This window comes from Moschus berezovskii, chromosome 14 (genome assembly GCF_049115385.1).
Source record: "Moschus berezovskii isolate FMDL1 chromosome 14, NW_MosBer_1.0, whole genome shotgun sequence".
In the NCBI taxonomy this organism is placed as follows: Eukaryota; Metazoa; Chordata; class Mammalia; order Artiodactyla; family Moschidae; genus Moschus; species Moschus berezovskii.
The window spans coordinates 58,325,870-58,333,915 of record NC_142473.1 but is presented as its reverse complement, the minus strand read 5'-3'; the positions used below and the strand labels follow the sequence as shown (position 1 = coordinate 58,333,915).

At 48.4% G+C, this 8,046-nt stretch overlaps 1 pseudogene; it reads left to right on the top strand.

Annotated features, from left to right (window-relative positions):
* The first annotated feature begins 338 nt into the window (after window positions 1-338).
* Window positions 339-1,332, top strand: LOC129554028 (non-selective voltage-gated ion channel VDAC3 pseudogene; annotated as a pseudogene).
* Window positions 1,333-8,046: the final 6,714 nt, after the last annotated feature.

The following is an 8,046-nucleotide window of genomic DNA, read 5'->3' as shown; positions in this document are numbered from 1 at the left end:
TGGTGAGCCATACTACTAAAGCCCACATGCGCTACAGTTTGTACCCCACAAGAGAAGCCACCACAATGAGAATTAGCAAATAAAATATATAAAAAGAAAGTCTTTGGGGGCCCCCTCGAGCCCGCGGCGCGCGCCGCTGGCGCGATCCGGCGCAGCTGCGGCGTGGGGTTCGGGGCTCGGGCTGCGCAGGCGCGGACGGCGTTGGTCAGAAGAAGACCTTCAGCGGTGCCCTGGCGGAGTGGACAGGCTCCTCCTGGCGGAGCGGACCTCCGGTCAGAGATATGTGTAACACACCGACTTACTGTGACCTAGGAAAGGCTGCCAAAGATGTCTTCAACAAAGGATATGGATTTGGCATGGTCAAAATAGATCTGAGAACCAAGTCATGTAGTGGAGTGGAATTTTCTACTTCTGGTCATGCTTACACTGATACAGGGAAAGCATCAGGCAACCTAGAGACCAAATACAAGATCTGTAACTACGGACTGACCTTCACCCAGAAGTGGAACACAGACAATACTCTGGGGACAGAAATCTCTTGGGAGAATAAGTTGGCCGAAGGGTCGAAACTGACTCTTGATACCATATTTGTACCGAACGCAGGAAAGAAGAGTGGGAAATTGAAGGCCTCATATAAATGGGATTGTTTCAGTCTTGGCAGTAATGTTGATATAGATTTTTCAGGACCAACCATCTATGGCTGGGCTGTGTTGGACTTTGAAGGTTGGCTTGCTGGCTATCAGATGAGTTTTGACACAGCCAAATCCAAACTGTCACAGAACAATTTCGCCCTGGGTTACAAGGCCGCAGACTTCCAGCTGCACACTCATGTGAATGATGGCACTGAGTTTGGAGGGTCGATCTACCAGAAGGTGAATGAGAAAATTGAAACGTCGATAAACCTCGCATGGACAGCCGGCAGTAACAAAACCCGCTTCGGCATCGCTGCTAAGTACAAGCTGGACTGCAGAACTTCTCTCTCTGCTAAAGTAAACAATGCCAGCCTGATTGGACTGGGTTACACTCAGACCCTTCGACCAGGAGTGAAACTGACCCTGTCAGCTCTAATCGATGGAAAGAACTTCAATGCAGGCGGGCACAATGTCGGTCTGGGATTTGAACTAGAAGCTTAATGTGGTTTTGAATAAAGCATCAGCTTTGTCCCTGGAGGTGAAGAGAAATGAACCCACTATGTTTTGGCCTTAAAATTCTTCTGTGAAATTTCAAAAGTGTGAACTTTTTATTTTTCCAAAGAATTGTACTCCTCCCCACACTGAAGCTAAGGTACCGAGTCCATCCTAAGGGAGGTGCTTGAAGGCATGCCTGGAAGTTGTCACGTTCGTGCCACGTTTCATTTCAGTTCCACAGTGTTCTTTTCAATGTGTTCCTCAGCGACAGTGTAGTGTCATGTTCACAGGAGATGACCCAGCCCTCCAGTTGTTCGTCACATCCTGCATGTCCCACACCACTTTTTCATGACCTTGTAATATATTGGTCTCTGTATGGTAGTAGAATCTTTGGTTTTGCATCAGAGTAAAATAAAACAAACCCATCACATTTGGAACATTAAAAAAAAAGTCTTTGTTGGAAATTCTCTGGTGGTTATGTGGTTAAGAGTCTGTGCTGTCACTGCTGAGGGTCTGGGCTCCATTCCTGGTTAGGGAACTAAGATGCCCCGAAGCATGGACTAAAAAAATTAAAAAAGAAGTCATTGATGAAGCAATAAAATGTATTTAATTCACTATATATTGACTGTTAAATGCACATCTTTTAAGTATCATGTGTGACAAAATGGCAAAACACTTCTTCTGTAGACCCAAGCACAATAGTTTTCTCCAGAAAAAGCATTTGTGCAGTTTGAATTGTGAGCTAGTCATTTTTTTCATAGGACAACATTTTTCCTTGAAAGAAATATGACATAAATTATGGTTATGCAACCTTAAGTATTTGGAGGACATTTTTCTCAAAAATGAATAAAATTTGTCTGCCATTTCAAGGTAAACTGATCGTATTTGTTGCTAATAATAAAACTCAAGCATTCAGATAAAAATTAGAATTTTGGAAAGCGTTTTACAGCATCCAAAAATTTAAATTTTCTGATGAGGTTGGCAGTTATAATAATGAATTTGATGTTTAATATTATATTTTGAAATTTATCAGTATTTGAAATATCTGCATGACTTGATGAACTATTTTTTCCCCAAATGCCCATTGCATGCTTTTACAAAATCACTTATGGTAAAAGATACATGCAAAAGAGACCAATGGATTTTAATGTAACTGAGTAAGAAAATCTCATTGATATGGTTTCAGATTTTAATAGTAACTGAACTTCAGAAATACACCAAGTTTAACTTAGTATCAAATAATAGCCACAATTATTTGAAAAAGCCATTAAAATATTCCTTCCCTTCCTAACTCATATCAGTTTGAGCCTGTATTTTCTTTGTAAACTTCAACAGAACAATATATTGCATGACTGAAAGCAGAAGCAGGTATGAGAATCCTACTGTCTTCTATTAGGCCATCCAGTAACATTTTTTGTAAATATATAAAGCAATGCCGCTAATTTTCTGTTTCGGAAAATGTAGTTATTTTTCATTAAAATGTGTTTACATCTGCTAAGGTTGTTATTATTATTTTAAATTAATCACTTAAGTGTTTTAAATGTCTCAGTTTAAATTTATAATACTGTAGATGGCATCACCGACTCGATGCACATGAGTCTGAGTGAACTCCGGGGAGTTGGTGATGGACAGGGAGGCCTGGCTTGCTGCGATTCATGGGTCGCAAAGAGTCGGACACGGCTGAGCAACTGAACTGAAATATCGATACAAGCTATATAAATAAAGTTCTGTGGGAACTGTAGGGTGTGAAAAATGGTCCTGTGTGAAAAAGTTTGAGAACCAGAACACTAGCGTTCTGTTCAGTTCAATTCAGTCGTGTTACTAGAGACACTAGTGTTAGTGGTTAGGATTACTGCTCTGCACCAACAAGGATCATACAGCAGGGGGCAGCAGAGGCAGCCAAATGAAGGTATCCCTTTTGCCTTTGTTGAGGGAAAGGTATTGTGTGACCGTTTGTTGGGTATCATTCATAAAGGAAATCAGTCCTGAATATTCATTGGAAGGACTGATGCTGAAGCTGAAACTCCAATACTTTGGCCACCTGATGCTGGGAAAAATAGAAGGTGGGAGGAGAAGGGGATGACAGAGGATGAGATGGTTGGATGGCATTGCTGACTGGATGGACTTGAGTTTGAGTAAACTCCAGGAGTTGGTGATGGAAAGCGAAGCCTGGCATGCTGCAGTCCATGGGGTAGCAAAGAGTCGGACACAACTGAGTGACTGAACTGAACTCACACCCTATACTAGAGATGCAAAAGTAAATCTCACAAGGAGTTCATAGTCCATTGGGTAAGAGACCCTGACAATTGGAGGCGGTGGAGCCAACCCAGACACCCCCGACTTGAGAGCATCAGGAGGTACAGGTAAAGGTAAGCTTGGCGTGATCATAGATGTTCTCATCTGCTGGTGGCAAAGCCTGGTGGAAAGAAGAGAGCCCACAGGATCTAGGGTCAGAGAGGGCCCTGAAGTTCCCTGCCCTTTCAAGACTGGAGCCTGAGGGACTTCCCTGGTGGTCCAGTGGTTAAGAATCCTGCCTGCCAATTCAGGGATTCGATCCCTGGTTCAGGAAGATCCCACATGCCCTGGAGCAACTAAGCCAGTGTGCCTCAACCACTAAGCCCGTGCACCACAACTCCTGAAGCCCACTCACGCTAGAGCTGGTGCTCTGCGACGAGAGAAGCCACTGCAATGAGAAGCCTGCACACCGAAACTAGAGAGCAGCCCCCTGCTCACTGCAACTAGAGAAAGCCCACACAGAGCAATGAAGACTCAGGGCAGCCAGAAATATTAACAAATAAAGAAAAGCCTGGAGCCTGAGCAGGGATCCAGGAGAACGAGAAGGCCGTGGTATCATTTCTTACTCACTTGACACAGGCATTCCCCAAAGCCGCCCCCAACCCACAGATTTCCAGCTTCCATCCCAGTCGGGTTTCTTCCTTGCTGTTCACGTCAAGGCTCCCAGCTTCACACCACTCCCTTGGCTGCTCCATTTGGCCCTCACCTTGCCCCCTGCTTCATGTGAGACCCCAGCCCTGACCTTCCTCACCTGCCCCATCCCCACTCGGGTCCTCCCAGTCCCAGAAGTAAAGTAAAGCTGCCTCTCCTGCATCTCAGGCTAGTGCCTGCCTCACTACACTTACCTCCTCCTTGCATCTCTAAAAGCCTCCATCCCTGCCTCCTCTTCCAGCTGCTACCCAAGCATGCACCCTTCGCAGCTACCCTAGGAGGGTGCCCACACCAACTTCAAATGCACCCCTCCTCCTGTCTCAGTTCCCACCCCACCCCCACCCTGGACCACCCTCAGTCCCAACCACGGACCGCAGGATGCTTCCATTCTGGCCCTGCTAACCTCTCCGTGCTGCTCACTCTTCTCTCAGTGTTTGATTCCCCCCTTCCCTCCTCCCTTCTCTGACCAGTCCCTCTCTGGCTCTTTCCTGGGCCCCATCCCCTGCCCAACCCTCTCCCCATGAGTTTCACACTCCTTCCATGGGGCTGCTGACCCTCTCCTCCCTGTCTCAGGCTGTAACCTCGGGCCCAGCTCCTCTCCTGAGCTCTGGACCCCTCTCACTCTCTCTCCTTTACCCTTCAGAGACACCATCAGTGGCCTGCCTCTCCCCCGTTTCCCCAAAGTGATCCTGACCTCCCACCCATGCCCCACAACAGGGGCCCAAATCAGATCCTCCTCTCTCCTTGCACCCGGACTCTCAAAACAGTCCCAGCCGGCCTCCCTGCTTCGGTCTCTTCTCCAGACAGTGAGCAGGGCAAGCTCTGAAGGGCACACTTGATCTTGTTACCCCCGCTTAGACCCTCCCAGGGGTCCTCTCTGCCCTCAGCAGAGAACCAAACTCAATGACAAATGTGACAAGTCCCCCTGCCGCCTCTCCTTCCATCTGCTTCACCTTCAAGGGGCCACTCTTCTCATCTCCATTTCACTCATGGAGAAGCCTGGACATAGAGTGGGTGATGCCCAGGCCAGGATGCACGTCTGGCTCCGAGGAGTCTGTTGCATCAGGCCTCAAGTGTCCTATGTCCAACTCCACCTCCAGTCCCGGCAGTGGACTTTGTCCCTCTCGCCCATTCTCCACTCAATACACCTTTGGATCCAATCCCAATGTCCGTTCAGCCCAGCCAGGGCCCCCTGCCCATGTGACCTGGGCCCCTCCTTGACCACCTTTGGCAATTAATTGGGCCATAAACTTTCCTCAACAAGTCAGAGAAGTTTCTCTAGATCTGGCAATGATCTTAGGGTTAACATATTCACTATCATATCGGATACTGAGCATAACAAGGCAGGCCATTCAGTGTAATACAGGCTCTGTTGTTATTCAGTCACTAAGTTGTGTTCAGTCCTTTTTCACCCCATGGACTATAGCCCACCAGGATCCTCTGTCCATGGGATTTCCCAGGCAAGAATACTGGAGTGGGTCACCATTTCCTTCTCCAGGAAATCTTCCCAACCCAGGGATCAAACGTGCATCTCCTGCGTTGGCAGAGGGATTCTTTACCACTGAGCCACTGGGGAAGCTCCAGAGGATGAGATGGTTAGATAGTATCACCGACTCAATGGAGATGAACCTGAGCAGACTCCAGGAGATAGTGAAGGACAGGGGAGCCTGGCATGCTACAGTCCATGGGGTTGCAAAGAGTTAGACATGACTTAGCAACTGAAAAACGACAAAGTTTCCTCCTGTATGCCAGGGTGGGGGTGGCCCTAGCCCCTACAATCTCACCATAAGTCGATTGATGCCATAGGGCCACTGAGGGCACAGAAGGCTGGGGAGGAAGAGCAGCAGGCAGGGCTGGAGGCCAGCTGGGTGTTCACGAGTTGGGAGGAGCGAGGTTGGATCTAAGACAAGCCACCTCCTCCCTTCAACATTCCCCCTTTTCTAATGTTCTGGTGCCCTCTGGATATAAAGGGCAAATTCAAAGCCCCACCTAATACAGCCTCTGCTGGCCGCTCCAGCTCCATCCTGTTTATCAGACACTCACAGTGAGGCTTATCATGTACCAACACTACCCTAAGCTTTGATAGAAGTTAACTCTTTTTAATCCTAAATAGACTACAGTGTGGGTAGTTGTATAACCCTCACTGTACAGATGGCGGGACCGGGGCACAGAGCAATGACAGAGTTGGTAATGGCAGAGCCAGAATTCAAACCCAGGCCATGTGGGTCCAGAGTTTGTGCTCTAACTGCACCCTCAATTTCTTCTTTCCTGTGTCACTCCTGCTCCTCCAAACGCACTGAACTTCTCAGCCATCACCTGCTAGTTCCCACTTTCATGCTTTTGGGCTCAACGTTCCCTCTGCCTCAAGTGTCACCTTCTCAGTGAACCCGCCTTAAACCCCCTGCTCCCTTTGCCCCCACTGAATCATGCAACCTCCTCCATGTTCACGGCACACTCTGTACATGTGGCTACTGCAGACAGCGTGGTACTGGGGTTCCTTGATGTTCAGGGCGGTTCCTCCCCGACTGTCACATCCCTGATGCCCAATATTTCATCTGAGACTTCTTCCAGCCTAAGAATTATTGGTAAGAGACTTCCCCGGCAGTTCAGTGGTTAAGGCTCTGTGCTTCCAGTGCAGAGGTTTGGGGTTTGATCCCTGGTTGGGGAACTAAGATCCCAGATGCCACATGGTATGGCCAAAAAATTAAATAAAATAGGAATAATACATTAATCCGTAAATAGGAAAAAATAAGTAAAATTTTATTTTTAGTAATCTTTCTTTTTAAAAGAACTATTGGTAAATGTGGAATGAGCAGAGGCAGGGGGCAGAGCGAAACACGATTCCATCCTTTACCTTCTAGAAGCTCACATTCCAGTGAGAAAACCGACCCATAAACAGCCAACATCTAAGTAGATCAGAGCCCCAAGCGAGGCACAAAGAGCCTGCAGCATCACTAGCTCCGTTTGATGATGCTGTGCTCCCCTCTGGGGGAGTCAGACAGGCTTCTCAGAGAGGTCAACTTGTGTCCTGGGCCTTGAGGGATGAAGCAAAGACCAGTGGCCAAGTGGGGCGCATGCAGGCGGGAGAGCTGGGGAAAGGGTTCCAGGCTGGCAGAGGCAGGAAGGCAGGATGTATTGTGAGGGAGAATTAGCTCAGCTGAGCCTGCTGACCCCACAGCAGACAGTGAGCTGCAGGAGGGTGGTGTCTACCCACACCAAGCACAGTGCCTGCACGTGATGGGCACACAGGAACGGTGCACTGAAAGCAGATCTCATGGGGTGCCCTACTTAAGGGAAAAATGTGAAATTTTTAATGTAAATGTAAGCATGAAAGTGAGTGTTTATTTGTATTGCAATTGGGAAGGAGCATGCAACACAGTTGAAACTGCAGAAGAAAGTAAGGTCAGAAGAATGCGGGAAGGGGGACTTCCCTGGCAGTCCAGTGGTTAAGACGCAGGGGCCATGGTTCGACCCCTGGTCGGGGAACTAAGATCCTGCGTGCCAAAAGACACAGCCAAAAAAAAGAAGAAGAATGTGAGAAGAGTGAAGGTCCTTGGAGCAGGCACCAGGCTGACAAGGCTCTCCTTTCCTGTCAGCCCCGGGGGCTCAGATTCAATCACCCCTCAGACAAGCCACTGTGACCGTGACCGTGCCTCTGTCACATGTCGTGAGCCTCTCTGGCTGCAGAAAGGCCTGATTCTCCTGGGTTGGGAGACTTCCTCCCCGGGGAGGGTAGTTAGAGGGCGAATGTAGGCGTCTGAGTCCTGCGTGCTGCTCCCCTCCTGCTGACCTTGGGCACTTGTCTCTGGGGCCTCAAGGATCATGGAAGGTCTGGGCTGAAAGCCTCCTTTTCATGCAGGCATTCTGCTCATCTGACCCCACTCTGGAGACTCTCACAGCAGGGGTGGCCTGAGAACAGCCTTGTGAGAGCCTCATTCATCTCCCAATGCTGAGGTCTCACAAGGGTGCCAGG